A 17,452-nucleotide genomic window follows, 5' to 3' on the forward strand; every position below is an offset into this window, starting at 1 on the left:
TGTTGTGTCCTGTGTTTCTGGGATCTACCTAGTGGATTCTAAGAATTCAGCGAGTGTGTCACGATGCGGGAATAGCAGAGAAAAACTTACTTTTAAGACTTCATTGAATATATTCTCTTTCCTCTGCTTTAAAAAAATTGTGATAAAATATGTAAAACATAAAATTTACCATTTTAACCATTTTTAAGTGTGTAGTTCAAAGACATCAAGTGTATTTACATTGTTGGGGAACCACCATTTATCTCCAGAATTTTTTCACCTTCCCAAACTCTGTAACCATTAAGCAGTATCTCATTCCCTAGGCCCTCATAATCACTCTTCTACTTTTCGTCTCTATGATTTCACTACTCTAGGTACCTTGTATAAGTGGAATCATAATATTTGTCCTTTTGTGACTAGATTATTTCACCTAGTATAATATCCTCACAGTTTATCCATGTTGTAGCATGTGTCAGAATATTCCGTTGTTTGCCTGTTCCACATTTTGCTTATACATATATCCTTCCATAGACATCTGGGTTGTTCTACCTTTTGGCTCCTATAAATAGTGCTGTTATGAACATGAATATACAAACACCTACTTAAAGAGGCCAGGGATTTAGCTCAGTGGTTCCACTGCCTGCCTCAAAAGGGCAACGTCCTGAGTAAGATCCCTGGTACCAAAACATACAAACAAATACCTATTTAAATCCCTGCTTTCAATTCTTTTGGATATATATCCAGAAGTAGTATTGCTGGGTCAGATGGTAATTCTGTATATTTAATTTTTTGAGAAACTGCCATATTGTTTTTCTCCTTTACTCTTTCAAGCAAGTGAACATTATGGGGAGAAAATTTTCTATTAAAACATCTGGAGTTTGTTGACATTTTTAGCAAATGCTTCATTTGTCTGTAAAACAGTGATTGTAAGAGAAACAATTAACTAATAAGAAACTAATTAACTGTAAGAAACTAATTAACATTGCAAATCTATTGGCTTTGTTTTTAATAATATTGCTGTATTACCCAAAATAACAATAACCCATAATACTCAGCTAACTACAACTTTGTTTTCTGTGGATATACTTTCCTAATGTTATTTGGAACCAAGTATGCCATATGAAATAAAAATGAGTAAAAATCAAGTAGTTCATTTTTAAAATAAAAAAATTGGGATGTCTTAATATACATCGAACCCAATCTAAATTTTTTTCTTTCATTAAAAAAGCCTATTTTAAAATAATCTGGTTCCTGAATCTCAGTGATGAATTCTTTAGTCAGTACACTAAAGTTAAGAATAACTACCCTAGGACATTGTAAAGATTCCAAATTATCAAAGGCAAAATAATATTTTTCCACTGAATTTTAACAACAAAGACTGACTGATCAACAAAGACTGACTGTGCTTTTGTGATGCATCAGGCCTTGTGCTAGGTGTTTGGAATTCAGCCTGATCCACACAGTCAGCTGCCTGCCCTAAGTATGGAGGTCACATACTAACTGGAGTGATGTGACAAGCAATAAATAAACAATAAACCAGATAACCAAGGGTGTGGGGAGTTTGGTGAAGGAACTAAACCAAATGATATAATAGATCTGAGATAATTAAACACTAATGCCCTAGCCATCCACTGCATATAATGAATTAACTTCTCTCCTCTACAACAGGAATGGTATGTTAAAAACAGTCCTCGAGAGAATTGAGGAAATAGTTACTCAACACATTTTCTACAGTATGTGGTTCTAATGAGGAATCTAGGCTGAACATAAAGACGGTGGGGAAGTCCTTCCTGGGGATGATATATTTTCCTGAGACATGAATGATGAGAAAGAATCAGCCACATGAAGAGCTGAGATGTTTTTCTGGTAGGAGAAACTGCAGATGCAAAGCTTTAAAAAGAAAAGCAATGTGATCAGTTTCAGAAAGAAGCCATCATGAGCAAGCAAGCCAGTACAGTATTATGAGATGAGATTCAAAACCAAACAGGAGTGAAGATCATCCCAGTCCTGTAGGGTTATGGTAGAGAGATTGAATTTATGATATGTCCACATTTTGATACATGATAAATATCCCCAGTTGAAGAGACTGAAAAGAATCAAAAGAGATCAGTATACGTGGAACTGTCTTGATAGCAATAAGAATAGTATCTGCATATGTAATATTAAAACTAAAAAGTATAGGGCCGGGGATTTAGTTCAGTGGTTCTGGCACCTGCCTCCCAAGCACAAGTTCGATCAACAAGTACAGAGTTCGATTCCTGGTACCAAAAAAACCCCCCAAAAAACCCCAAAAATAAAAACTAAAAAGTATATATTTCCCTACCTCCCAGATAATCCTCAATAAAACAAAACACAGAATGGCTCAATTCCTATCCATTTTTATTAATATTATCAATTAAACTACTTAGGTGTGTTATCTTTTGATATCATATCTGAACTGAAATCCAACCTATCAGGATGCCTTATATCTAAACTTCCACAAACTGACAGCTGGGCATGGCTTGGCCACATAGCAAAAGCACCTCCCTCAGGCCTCCTCTTAGTGTGTGTATGTATGAGCCATAAGTGGCTCTTAGCAATGGCAGGCTAATGACAGTAGGAAGCTGCTGAAGCTAATCAAAGGGGCCTTGCTTGTGGAATCAGCTAGCTGTTAATCCTGGAATAGCCAGGGGTCCAGCTCCAGAAGGGCCAGGAGCATAGATAAAATAATATCCTTTTATTCCTATTACTAAAGAAGGCCTGGTCTAACAACCTAGTGGTAAAATACAAAGACATAAGTTTGCTCCTAAAATTTCATGACATGAAAATATTATTAGTTATTCATCAAAATGGTGCCAGAACCTTACAGTACCAGAGTGGAGACTGGGAAGTGTAAGGATTTGGGATGGATGCAGGTGTGTAGGGAAGTCCTGTATTCTCGGAGAAAAATGAGGAGTCCAGGGTGGTTTTGACAGAGGAGCATCGGCTTGGTGGACTTGTGCTACAGCAAGGCCAACTCCTTGAAGAAGATAACAGAGGCTATTTGGTTCTACTTAGGAATGGACTCCAGTTGGCAAGGATGAATACAATTCCTGTTTTGTTCTTCCTGTGAGGAAGTATCTGAGTTGTGAAAAACAGTAAGACCATCATGTTCCTCTTCAGGGTTGTCCAACATATTGATAGAGTGTTGCTTAGGCATTGCTTGTGGAAGCCTGAACTGGTTTAATAGAAAACAGGAAATTCTTTCACATTCAGAATTTAAAAACAAACAGGAAAACAAATTTACCTTAATATTCAAATGCCTATAAGAATTATATTGGAAAAAAAAACCCATTCATCTATATACTTGCATCACACTATCTAGTTACATGACAAAGAAAGAAGGAAGGTATTAGGAGATCTGAAAGGATGGAAGGAAATCAGAAGGAAGGAATGGAGAAGCTGAAATACTGAAGATAATTTTATAGAAAATGTTTATTTCAACCTGCCGTTATTTAAGATCTTTTCTTTTTTAGTAGAAAAAACTATCTCCTCAGAAACAGAACCAGAATTCTCTATTTGAATACAATCAATACTGCACTTTCAAAAATAACTTAGAAGTCATCTAGTTTCTTTTCCTGGTTGTCCACATTAATGATGCAAGGTAACTGAACTCATCTTTTTCTTCTCCGAATAAGGTTGGTTGGTCATGTTTAGCATATATCATGATGACAATCCAGGAAGGTAGTCACAATTATCCTTGGCTTATAACTGAGGAATTTGAAGCTCCACAAGATTAAGAAACTTGAGCCAAGTATAGTTATGAATGTCTGTAACCCCAGCACTCAGGAGGCTGAGGCAGGAGGATCACCTGGGCTACACACTGAGCTCAAGCTCACCCTGAAGTACATAGTAAGACACTGTCTCAACAAAACAAAACGAAAGAATAAGTAACTTGCCTAGTCCATCCTAACTTTCCACTTTCCCACCTTAGTCATTTCTATACTAGTTTTTGTCATAATCTTATACTCTCAGAAAACCATCATGGCAATGCCTCTTTTTGTTTTTTATTCTAGTATTGAGGATTAAACCCAGGGCCTCGAACATGCTAGATAAGAGCTCAATCACTTTGCGACAAGACACCCTTGGCCCTTTAATTTTGAGACAGGATATAATTAAATTGGCCAGGCTGGCCTTAAACTTGAAATCCTCCTGCCTCATCCTCTCAGGTAGCTGGAATTATAGAGGTGTACCACCATGTCTGGCTTATTTTTTTGTTTGATGTGTTTACTTAAATTAATTTGCTTTGTCTTTTAAAGCAGATTTTTGTATCACATCCATAATACAAAACCAGTAGAAGATATAATTCATAGGAGGTAATTATAAAAATAAATACAATGGAGCTGGGTGAGGTGGTACATGCCTATAACCTCAGCACTCAAGAGATTGAGAAAGGAGGATTGAGACCATGCCATAAGCTTGAGACCAGCCTGGACTACACAATGAGTTCATGTCCAGCCTAAACTACATAGCAAGACCCCGCCTAAATAAATAAATAAATAATTTAAAAAATGAAAACAAGCTTGTTTTTAAACTCTAGCTGAGCTGAGGTTTACTCTTTCATTTGTCAAACAAAAAATGAAACTAGTCAGTATTAGAACATTAGGACCAAATAGAAACACTCTCCTTGATGTACTCAAACAGAAGGTGTTAGAGATTAAAAGAATAACTTTTTCATGAAGTGATACATTATTTGGATAGCAAATCACTTAAAATTATCTCCTGCATCATGCAGGTTGTCCTCATGGACATTTTGAATGCTGATTGTACTTTTTATCCTATTTTGAGAAATAACCTGATTGGCCCAAGATAGCAAAGCAGTTAAAAGGCAAAGCTAGGATGCAGGCTACCACCTGCCAGGGCTCAAATTCTCTGTTGTGCAACTGATTAGTCTGTGAACTTTGCTCCCAATGGGCCATGTTTGCCTTCTTTGCAATACTGTATCTTGGTGCATCCATGGGGCTTAGTGATGCCAGGACCTTCCATATTCTTCCTAAAAATGTGCCAAGAGCTGACGGTCACACTCCAGAGGGAGCTGGACTCCTACAAGGCCTCATGGGGCCTATGTTTGACATGATGCTGTTCTTCCCTCACACAGTACTGGAATGCTCTACCTGTGTGAGCAGCTGGGCCCTTGATGTTTCCTGCTGAAATTGTGGCCTGTTTCATGCCTCCACCCCCATGCAATAATGACATTAGAGTACATTAGAGTACAACATTTCACAGAAATGAGTCATCTGACTTCAGACTGAATTTAGCCAAGAAACACAAGGGAACTGGATGATAGCATGAATCCTAATACTTTGGCCTCTGACAGGGCCAATCTCCACTGATTCTAGTACGCCTCTCACTCTCCTTGTAGGCGATAAGTTTGTTGAAGGCAAAACTGTTGAACTTATCTTTGTTCCCCTATTGTCTAGCAAAGTGTCTGGCACATTGGTCTCCCTAGTACATGCTTGTTGAATGACTGGGTTTGCCTTTGTTAAAAGTCACAGTAAAATTGAAATGGTCCAACCTGGGTGTGGTGGTGCATGCCTATAATTCCAGCACTGTCAGAGGCCAAGGCAGGAAGATTGCAAGTTCAGGCCCATCCTGGGCAACTTATTGAGACCTTGTCTCAAAATTTAAAAAAAAAAAGAAAAAGAAAAGAAGAAAGGACTGGGGATGTAGCTCAGTGTGAAGACCTTTGGTTCAATCCCCAGTATTGCAATAAAAAAAAAAAGTAATGTTCTCATCTTGTTTTTTCCTACAATCATCCAATAAATATTCTTCTTTATTGGGTAACAGCATTTTTATATTATTTTTAAAAATCAGATCCCTCTCTTACGTTCTTTAGTGCCACCCCCTTCTAGGAGTGGGCACATTGTCCCAGACTGACCAATCAGAGACATTATGGCAGTTTTAGGAATAGACACAATCAAATTTGGGTTTTGAGAGACCAACCCAAGGATCAATACTTTGTTGGTAAAATATAAACTCGAAGGAGCTGTTGGTCATCTCACCCTAATGTGATAGCCTTTGTAAGAAAGAAGTTACCACAAAAAATAATGAAATTAAGAAATGGAGACATTCTAGACTACATAATGGGGACAGCTGGATGCAGCTGTGTCTGAAGTCCCTGTGGATAAATTTTTAGTAATCTGAGATGCTAAAGTTCTCATTTTTCTTTTTTTTTTTTTTAAGGTCTCATCTTTCAATTACTAGCTCACAAATGTTAATCTGAAATGAAACATTTAGCAAAACAAGAAAAAAGTTGATTTGTAAGATTAATGCTATTAAGCTGTCTTAATTTTTGGCATTAAAATATTTAATGTATCTGTGGTGATAGTAGATAGCAATTATATTTTTCTAGTTGTCCTTAATAGAAAATTAATGAGTCCAAAATAGACAATGAGTCCTTTATCCCTCCACTTAAAAAATAATTTATTGATCTGTGAAATAGAAGTCAGCTATAAACTACAGTATATGTAAATGTTTGAATATTTCAAAAAAGAATAGTGTGCTCATTTTAGTTCTTGGGTTATTTATGTTTTATCTGATTCTAGAAAGGGTTTGAGGAAATTCATTAATTCCTTTGATCTCATGCTCAGCATGGAGTCTTCGGTCCAGAGGCCTCCCAAGGACAACCTAAAAGGTAGTCAAAGAGGCCTTTTAACCTTCCTGCTGTGGGTGACTAGGGATCCAAGGATGATTTTATTTGCCTCCTCCCCAGGACTGAGACCTTGCTAAAAGAGGTAGGGAGGGTGTAGGGGAAAAAAAAAGCAATGGCCCTCAAGGATTTTTTCAGGCTGCTACCCACCAACCCACAGTGGCTGCAGGGCCTCTGGATCTCAAGTGAGCTATATGTACTATGTACCACATAAGGAGCAGCCAGAGCTGGGAGGGTGAAAGGGTGTAGGGAGCTTATGAGCAAAGGTAGGAGAAAAAACATCCTGGCAGGGGAAAGGGGAGGAGAAAGCGGAGGAGTGAAAGAAAGTAAAGGGGAAAAAGCTTTTCTAAATAGTGGAATTTAACTTTTAGGAGGAAAGGGAGAATTGGTATTTGCTTAGGCATCTGCCCAGGGGAGAATGTTTACTCAGGGTTTAATAGCCACAGTGAGGTTAGTGTTAAAATAGAAAGGAAGCCCTATTCTGGCCAGGAGGTGGCCGTGAAGGAGTCAGTTCAGGCTGTGTATTGGGAATATGTATATGAGACTGTATATGAGACAGATCACGGTACCAGGTGTGAGGATGGTGCAACAGACACAAAAACTTTGACTTCTCTAGTTCTGACGGTGGATTTGTGCCAAGCCGTGTAGTCCCACTTTTTAGATTCTTATTTTTGAGATGGCTGGTCTGGTGTAGGGGTGTTTTCTGTTGCCATGGAAAAAGTGAATCTCTTTGGCTCACTTATGACTAGGTTTAGTGTGATTTGTTGTCTACACTGTCTGGGACCTATGCTGAGTTAGACTTCTAGAATGTTGAGATAGTAATTCAGGAAACTGAGTACATGCATGCATACATGTACACACACCCTCAGAGCTAGGAGATGCAACTGTTAGAACCAGCCAGACTCTTCCTTGCTGTAGGGTTGTTGGGCTTTTTCCTCCTTCTGCTTAGAACTTCTTCTGTTCCTATCCTTTTAAAGTCTTCCTGTCCCTGGATAGGGACCAAAGTGCTCCTAAAGAAGAAATGGGGACTTCAGCTCACCTGGGGCAGGTTCTTGTCCTAGCAAAGAAAAACATTTCAAGATGGCTCACTGAGAGGCACAGGCAGCTCTATTAGGTAGAATCAAAGAAGTACTCAAAGAGAAAGTACATGGAGCTCAAGAGATAAGGTGCACAATAGTCTGAGACTGGGGGCATTTATGTGGTTTTGGTGTACCCTTAAGCCAGATGGGCTGGGATGTTTATTGTTTGACTTATCATTTACATAGTGTCTATTTCTTTAAGATCAGTTTTCCCATTAGTTGGCTAAGGCAAAAAAGTTTGGAGATATGGAAGTCTTTGGAATTTATGGATTTAATACAGGTAGCACAATTGGTATTGGGAGATCACTCCCCATCAATCCACCTGAATTTGGGCCAATCCTCCATTAATTGTCCTAAAAGAAGTAGAAATAAGTAAAACAAAGCCAGGCATGGTGGCACTCCTCTTAATCCCAGCACTTGGGAGGCTGAGGCAGGAGGATAACCATGAATTTGAGGCCAGCCTGGCCTACATAGTAAGTTTAAGACCAGGCTGAACTACAAAGCAAGACCTGGTCTCAAAAACAAAGAAACAAAACCCCTCAAAGAATAACAAAGACCAAGGGAATCTCTAAGGCTCCGGGCCAGAGCACATGAGTGTTAAGTTCCATGGCCTGATCTTCAGTAACATTTTCCCACTCCAACTTCATTAACAGTTCATACATAGGGACAACATGTCATGCATGTTAATAAAACAGAGTGAAAGATGATGGAGTGGTGAACAGAAGGGAAATAGCCTCTTGAAATTTGGTGGCCAGATGCTGGAATATAGCAATGAGAAGAAGAGAAGGAGGGCAGTGGGTCCTAGCAAGGATTTGAAGCAAGAACTAAAGCTCCCTGACTCTTTGCCTGGGAAGGGCAACTAGAATCTGCAGACTCACTGTGACTACTAGAGACCCCAGAGGGCTCCATGAAGAAATGCATCAGTGGAATTGAGAAGTGGATGCAGCAGACTGCGTTGGCTAGCTGTATTTCATGCTATTAATGTTGCAGTTTGTACTACATTAGCCAAGGTAACATAGCTATTCCTTTTTTTTTTTTTTTGCACTTTATTAAATTCTTTTATTGGTACATTGTAGGTATACAACACAGTTACATTTCTCATTGGGAATTGTAAATTTACATAATGCATCTTGCTTCTGATTTTTTCCCCATTCCTAGCCCTCCCTTCCCTATTTACAAAGACTTTATTTCCATTTTTTCCATTTCTCAGCATTTTTTCCTTTCCCTTCTTTCCTTTCCCCTGCCCCTCCCACTACCCCTACCCCTTTGGACCTTTTCTTCCTATTTTACATTATTGATTATTCATTCTAATCATTGGTACATTTTAGGTATACAGTATAATGACATTCATCATTGGAAATTTGCACCTTTACATAGTCTCTCTTGGTTCTTATTTTTCACCCTTGCCCAGCCCTCCCTTCAACCCCTCCAGTCCTCCCTATTTACAAAGATTTTGTTCCTAGTTTTCCATTTTCTCATATTAATCCCATTCCCTTCTATCCTTTCCCCTAGCCCTCCCACTTCCTTCCCCTTTGCCCCTTTTCTTCCTATTTCACATTACCTATTATACATTTAGTCCTTATATACACTTTCAGTTTCTCACACCAGAGAAACTATTCAATATTTATACATGTGTGTCCTATTTATATCACTTAAGAGTATCGCCTCAATGTGCATCCACTTAGCTATAAATGTCTCTAATTTCTCAGTTTTTATGGCTGAGTAGTACTCCATTTTATAAAAAAACCCTCAGATTTTCTTTATCCAGTCTCGAGCTGATGGGCATTTGGGCTGTTTCCAAGTTTTAGCTATTACAAACTGTGCTGCTATGAACATGGGTGCACATGTATCACTGTGGTATGATTCTTTTAATTCTTTGGGGAAGATCCCCAGCAGTGGAATAGTGGGGTCAAATGGGACTTCCAGTCCTAGTTCTTTGAGGTATCTCCATACTGATTTCCACAGTGGTTGCACCAGTCGACACTCCCACCAGCAGTGGAGCAGGGTTCCTCTTTCCCACAGCCCCGCCAGGATTTGCTATTGGTTGATTTCATGATAGCAGCCATTCTTTCTGGAGTGAAGTGGAATCTCAGCCTTGTTTTCATTTGCATCTCTCAAATGACCAGTGATGTTGAACATTTTTTCATGCATTTCTTTGCTATTTCTACTTCTTTGTCTGAGAAATATCTGTTCATTTCAGATGCCCATTTTCGGATTGGGTCTTTAAATTTGGGAGGTCTGATCTTTTTAAGTTCTTTATAGATTCGAGATAGTAGACCTTTGTCTGAGGAAGAGCAGGTGAAGATTTTTGCCCACATTGTGGGTTGTCTCTTCACACTGCTGGTGGTTTCTCTTGCTGTGCAGAAGCTTTTTAATAAGAAGAGATCCCATTTGTTGATTGTTTGTGCTAGTTCACAGGCAACTGAGGTTTTGTTCATAAAATCTTTTCCTACACCGATGTCTGCAAGGGTTCTACCTAACCTCTGTTCCAACTGGTTCAGAGTTTCTATTTTAATATTTAGATCTTTAATCCATTTTGATTTTAGTTTAGTGCATGGTGAGAGATATAGGTCTAGTTTTAATCTTTGGCAAGTTGAAGCCCAATTTTTCCAGCACCATTTATTAAAGAGGCTATCTTTCCTCCAGTGAGGGTGTTTGGCTCCTTTATCAAAGATGAGATGGCTGAGTGTGTCTGGTGTTGTTTCTGCATCTTCTAATCTGTTCCACTGGTCCTCAGGTCTGTTTCTTTGCCAGTCCCATGCTGTTTTTATCACAGTAGCTCTGTGGTATAGTTGCAGGTTGGGGATTGTGATACCCCCTGCCATGTCTCTGTTACCTACAGTTGCTTTTGCTATTCTGGGTCTCTTCTTGTTCCAAATGAATTTTTGGATTGATTTCTTAAGGTCCATGAAGTATGCTGCTGGGATCTCAATTGGAATTGCATTCAATCTATATAGCAGTTTTGGAAGTATGGCCATTTTCACTATATTAATCCTTCCTACCCAGGAGCAGGGGATGTCTGTCCATTTTCTGGTATCATCTTCAATCTCTCTTTTCAGAGTGCCATAGTTTTCAGAGAAGAGGTCTTGATTTCTTTCATTAGGTTGATTCCTAGGTATTTCAGTTTTTTGGATGCTATTGTGAAAGGAATTATTTGCCCTATTTCTCTCTCAGTGAGTCTGTCATTGGTGTAGAGGAAAGCTATTGATTTTTGTGTGTTGACCTTGTAACCAGCTACTTGACTGAATTTGGTTATCAAGGCTAGAAGTCTTTTGGTGGAGTTCTTGGGGTCTTCTACATAGAGTATCATGTCATCTGCAAAGAATGACAATTTGACTTCTTCATTACCTATCTTTATTCCTTTTATTTCTTTCTCTTGTCTAATTGCCATGGCTAATGTTTCCAGAACTATATTGAACAAGAGTGGTGATAGTGGACATCCTTGTCTTGTTCCTGATTTGAGTGTGAAGGATTTCAGTTTTTGACCATTTAGTATGATACTGGTTGTTGGTTTTTCATAGATGGCTTCTATCAGTTTGAGGTAGAGACCATCTGTACCAATTTTTTGTAGGGTTTTTATCATAAATGCATGTTGGATTTTGTCAAATGCTTTTTCTGAGTCTATGGAGATAATCATAAGGTTTTTGTCCTTGGCTCTATTGATATAGTGTATGACATTGATTGATTTGCATATATTGAACCATCCCTGTATCCCTGGGATGAATCCCTCTTGATCAGGGTGTATGATCTTCTTGATGATCTTTTGCATTCTGTTTGCCATTATCTTATTAAGGATTTTTGCATCTATATAGATGTTCTAATTGGTTGTTTTTCCTGGTATGCCAAGACTGAGATTGCCTAAGGGTCATAAACAATACTATAGGCCAATGCCAAAAAACTTAGTTGGCTAGGCCAAATAGGCAGCAACTTATCATCCCAAATGAATTGAAGAGGTAGGATCTTGCAACAGACTCAAAACCTAAAAGCCACATAGAGGCACATCTCTGAGAAGTAGTCATTTCCTAAGAGTTCTAAATACTAGCAATAAAGCTTCTTGCCAGAAGCAATTTACAAGCATGAACCCAGGAATTAAGCTTAAAAAAAAAGAAAGAAAATGAGAAGACAATTAAGCAAGATGCAACCCTAGACTTCCAGCTCACCAAAGGCAAACCCAGGGGGCAATGAGGTGGGATAATTCAAAACCCACCCACCTATACTCCCTGAAATAGTAACAGTAGAAGTAGCAAACTAGATGAATGAGGCTCTAAAAAAAATCAAGGAGAAATGGTTTCTCAGATGACTACAGAGATGGTGACCATAATGAAAGACATGGTTAGTGACTCTAGAGCAGATACAGATAAAAAAACAGAGGAGCTTAGGAAAATGACAGACACTATGAATGCCCAACATAGGAAAGAAATGGAATCCAGGAAACAAATTCAAATAGATATCAAGGAGATTAAAAATTTCACTGAAAGTATACACAGCAGAATGAGCAAATGGGAAGACAGAATATCAGATATGGAAGACAGGATTATGGTTAGTGATCATGAAAAGAAAATTTCTTAAAAATAGGAAGGTATCGGGCCAGGGATTTAGCTCAGTGGTTTCTCCACCTACTGTGCAAGCACAAGGACCTGAATTTGATCCCTGGTACCAAAAAAAAAAAAAAAAAGAAAAAAAAATAGGAAGGTATCACGAAAAATCAGTCCAACAGCTGCTAGATTATACAAAGAAGAATAACATAAGATTGAACAGAGTCAATGAAAAAGTAGAAGATAGCACAAACAACATAAAAAGCCTATCTATAGAAGTAATAGCAAAAAACTTCTCAAGCAGAGAAGAATTTGACATACAGATAAGTGAGGCAAATAGAACTCCAATTACCCACGATTTAAAAGATCTACACCAAGACACATAATAGTCAAGATTCCAGACATTCAACATAAGAACGGAATATTAAAAGATGATAGAGAAAAGAAACAAATTGCATATACAGGGAAGCCCATCAGAATCACAGCTGGCTTCTCAACACAAATCCTCAAGTCAAAGAAAGCTTGGAGTGAAGTATTTCAAGCCCTAAAGAAAACCACCTCCAACCCATATTGATGTACCCCACAAAACTATCTTTAAAAATTGATGGAGAAATAAGATACTTCCATGAAAAACAATGCCTGAACAAATTCATGACCACCAAACCAGCTCTCAAAAATATTCTGAAGGACATTCTAGAAAGAGATAATGAGTACTACAACTCTGTGAACCCCAACAGAATGAATACACCAGGCAAGAAAAGAAATTAAACAGAGGAAGAAAGAAGGGAGCCAACAACAGGAAAATAAATGCAGAGATAAGTCAGAACATATCACTTTTAACCATCAATGTAAATGATCTAAATCACCAATCAAAAGAAACAGACTGACAAAATAGATCAAGAAGCAAGATCCAACAAAATGCTGCCAACAGGAAACACATTTAATTCAAAAAGAAATTCACTGATTGAAAGTCAAAGGATAGAAAACAATACTCCATGTGACAGGAAATTGAAAAAAAGTAGGGGTAGCTATTCTCTTTGTAGATAAAGTGGATTTCAAGCCAAGACTGATTAAGAGAGACAAAGAAGGTCATTACATCCTTGTAAAGGGAGTAATCCTAGAGGAAGAGATAACAATTGTAAATATATATGCACCAAATACCAGCACACCTAACTATATAAAACAAATATTAACAGGTATGCAAAATCAAATAAGCACTAATGCAGTTGTAAAGGGGGACCTTAATACCCTACTATCACAAATAGACAGATCAACTAGACAAAAAAAAATCAACAAAGAAATATCAGAATTGAACCAAACCTTTGAACAAATGGACTTCATAGATGTCTACAGAATGTTCCACCCCACATATCAGAATATACGTTCTTCTCAGCTGCACATGTGGTATTCTCCAAAATAGCCCATATATCAGCCCATAGAACATGGTTAAGTAAATGCAAATGAATGGGAATTATCCCACTCATATTATCAGACCATAGTGCAATGAAATTGGAAATCAGTGGCAAAAGAAACCACAAGAACTTCATAAACACATAGAAATTAAATAAGGCCCTCCTGAACAACCAATGAGTCACAGATGAAATTAAAAAAGAAATTAGTTTCTACAGTTAAACGATAATGTGACTACAACATACCAGAACTTATGGGACACAGTGAAAGAAGTCCTACAAAGGAAATTTATAGCAGTGAATCTATATCAGAAAACAGAGTGAGCCCAAATAAACAACCTAATGTTGCATCTCAGGCTTCTAGAAAAAGAAGAGCAAGTCAAACCCAAAGCTCAAATGAGGGAGAAATTATAAAGATCAGAGCAGAAAGTAATGCAATGGAGACTAAGAAATAATATAAAGAATCAATGAATTGATGAGTAGCTTCTTTGAAAGATTAAATAAAATCGACAAATCTTTAGCCAACCATAGGAAAAAAAAAAGGAAAAACAAAAGACTCAAATCCATGCAATTAGGAATGAAAAGGGTGAAACCACAACAGATCTTTCAGAAATCCAGAAGATCATCAATATCTACTTCGAGGACCTGTATTCTAATAAGATGGTAAACACAGAAGAAACGGACAGATTCCTAAATACATATAAATTACCAAAGCTGAATCAAGAAGATATAAAAATTCTAAATAAACCAATATCAGTCAATGAAATTGAAGATGTAATTAAAAACCCACCAACAGGGCCAGGGATTTAGCTCAGTGGCACCACGCCTGCCTCCCAAGCACAAGGTCCTGAGTTCAATCCCTGGTACCAAAACCAAAACCAAAACAAAACAAAACAGAAAGACAAAAAAAACCCTACCAACAAATAAAAGTCCACACCCTGACAGATTCACTGCTAGATTCTGAAAGAAATTTGGAGAAGACCTAATGCCACTACTTCTCAAACTCCTTAGTGAAACTGAAAGGGAAGCAATACTCCCAAATTCATTCCTGGAAGCAAGTGTTACCCTGATACCAAAACCAGAGAAGAGGAGAACTACAGGCCAATCTCCCTAATGAACACAGATGCAAAAATCCTCAATAAGATACTGGCAAACAGAATACAGCAAATCATCAAGAAGATTATACACCATGACCTTGTAGGATTCATCCCAGGGATGCAGAGATGGTTCAACATATGCAAATCAATAGATGTAATACACCATATTAACAGAGCCAAGAACAAAAACCATAAGATCATCTCAATACATGCAGAAAAAGCATTTGACAAAGTCCAACACCCATTCATGATAAAAACCCTACAGAAAATTGGAATAGATGTTCTTTATCTCAATCTGATAAAAGCCACCTATGACAAATCAACAGCCAACATCATGCTAAATGGACAAAAACTGAAAGCTTTCACTCTAAAATCAGGAACAAGATAAGGATGTCCACTGTCATCACTCTTATTCAATATAGTTCTGGAAACATTAGCCAGACCAATTAGACAAGAGAAAGAAATACAAAGAACAAGATTGGGAAAGGAAAAAGTTAAATTATCATTGTTTGCAGATGACATGATACTCTACATAGAAAACCCCAAAAACTCCACCAAAGGACTTCTAGGTTTACTAACCAAATTCAGTAGCATAGCTGGATACAAAGTCAACATTCAAAAATCAGTAGCATTCCTGTAGACAACAAACTCACTGAGAGAAAAATTAGGGAATCAACACCTTTCACAGTAGCATCCAAAAAAAGAAATACGTAGGAATCAATCTAACAAAGGAAGTAAAAGATCTTTTTTTTTTGGTACCAAGGATCGCTTGCACAGCAGGTGGCGAAACCACTGAGCTAAATCCCTGGCCCAGAAGTAAAAGATCTTTACATGGAAAATTGCAGTACTCGGAGAAAGGAAATCGAAGAGGATATCAGAAAATTGAAAGATATCCCTTGTTCTTGGGTAGGAAAAACCAATATACTGAAACTGGCCATACTTCCAAAGCTGTTATACAGATTCAATGCAGTCCCAATCAAAATCGCAACAGCATATCTCACAGAATTAGAAAGAATAATCCTAAAATTTATTTGGAACCAGAAGAGACCTAGAATGGCAAAAGCAATTCTGGTCAACAAAGGCAAGGCAGGGGGCATTACAATGTCTGACTTGAAATTATACTACAAAGCTACTGTGATAAAAACAGCATGATACTGTCAAAAAATACAAACCCGTGGATCAATGTTATAGATTAGAAGATGCAGAAACAACTCCAAACACACTCAACCACCTTATCTTTGACAAAGGAGCCAAACACTTTCACCAAAATAGCTTCTTTAATAAATGTTGCTGGAAAAACTGGCTTTTCACCTGCCAAAGATTAAAACTAGGCCCATATCTTTCACTATGCACTAAACTCAAATCAAAATGGATCAAATATCTTAATATTAAAACAGACACACTAAATCTGCTGGAAGATAAAATAGGTAGAAATCTTGAAGACATTGGTGCAGGCAAAGACTTTATGACCAAAACTCCAATTGCACAGGAAATACCACAAAAAATCAAAAACTGGGCTCTCATCTTATTAAAAAGCTTTTGCACAGCAAGAGAAACCACCAACAAAGTGAAGAGACAACTTATAGTGTCGGAAAAAAGTTTTGCCAGCTGTTCCTCAGACTAAGGACTAATACCTAGAATATATAAAGAACTAAAAAAAAAAAATCAGACCCCTCAAATTTAAAGACCCAATTCAAAAATGGGCATCTGAAATGAACAGACACTTCTCAGATGAAGAAGTAGAAATGGCAAATATATGTATGAAAAAATGTTCAACCCCATTGGTCATTCAAGAGATGCAAATTAAAACAATGCTGACATTGCATCTCACTCTAGAAAGAATGGCTATTATCAAGAAATCAGCCAATAACAAGTAATGGGGGGTTGTGGGGAAAAGGAATCCTTCTCCACTGTTGGTGGGAGTGTAGACTGGTGCAACCACTGTGGAAATCAGTGTGGAGATTGCTCAAAAAACTAAAAGTAGAGGTTCCATTTGATGTAGCTATTCCTCTTCTTGGTATCTTCTTAAAAGAATTAAAAGCATCATATCACAACAATATATGCATACTCATGTTTATAGTGGCACAATTTGTAATAGCTAAATCTTGGAAACAGCCCAAATGCCTATTAACTGATGGATGGAGAAATAAAATCCATTTTTTATATACAATGGAGTACTACTCTCCTATAAAGAAGGATAAGTTTGAGATATTTCTAGCTAAATCGATCCACCTTGAGACCATACTCTTAAGTGAGACATATCGAACACACGTTTTTAAATACCACATTGTTTCTCTGCTGTGGGAAACTAAAAGTGGAAATAAGGACCAAAATGAATAATAGATATTAGGAAAGGGGAAAAAATGTTCAAAGGAGAAGGGGATCAAATGAAGGGAGATGGGGAAAGGAAAGAAGGGATAAGAATGAATAGAAGGAAAAATGGAAACAAAGCTTTTATAAATAAGGTGGGAAAGGGGTTGAAGGGAAGAGACAATGGGAAAAAATAAAAATGTATGGTGCAACAGGTACAAATTCGCTATGATGAATTCATTATGCATATATAAAATGTACCAATAAATCTTTTGTTTCAAAAAATAAAATAAAATGTAACAATAAAATAAATGTTTTTGCTCAAAAATAAAAAATAAATAAAACAGAGTGAATTGTGGGAGACTCACATGTATTA

This window comes from Heterocephalus glaber, unplaced genomic scaffold (genome assembly GCF_053883595.1).
Source record: "Heterocephalus glaber isolate CG9 unplaced genomic scaffold, H.glaber_assembly_v1.0 deba00001497, whole genome shotgun sequence".
Classification (NCBI taxonomy): Eukaryota; Metazoa; Chordata; class Mammalia; order Rodentia; family Bathyergidae; genus Heterocephalus; species Heterocephalus glaber.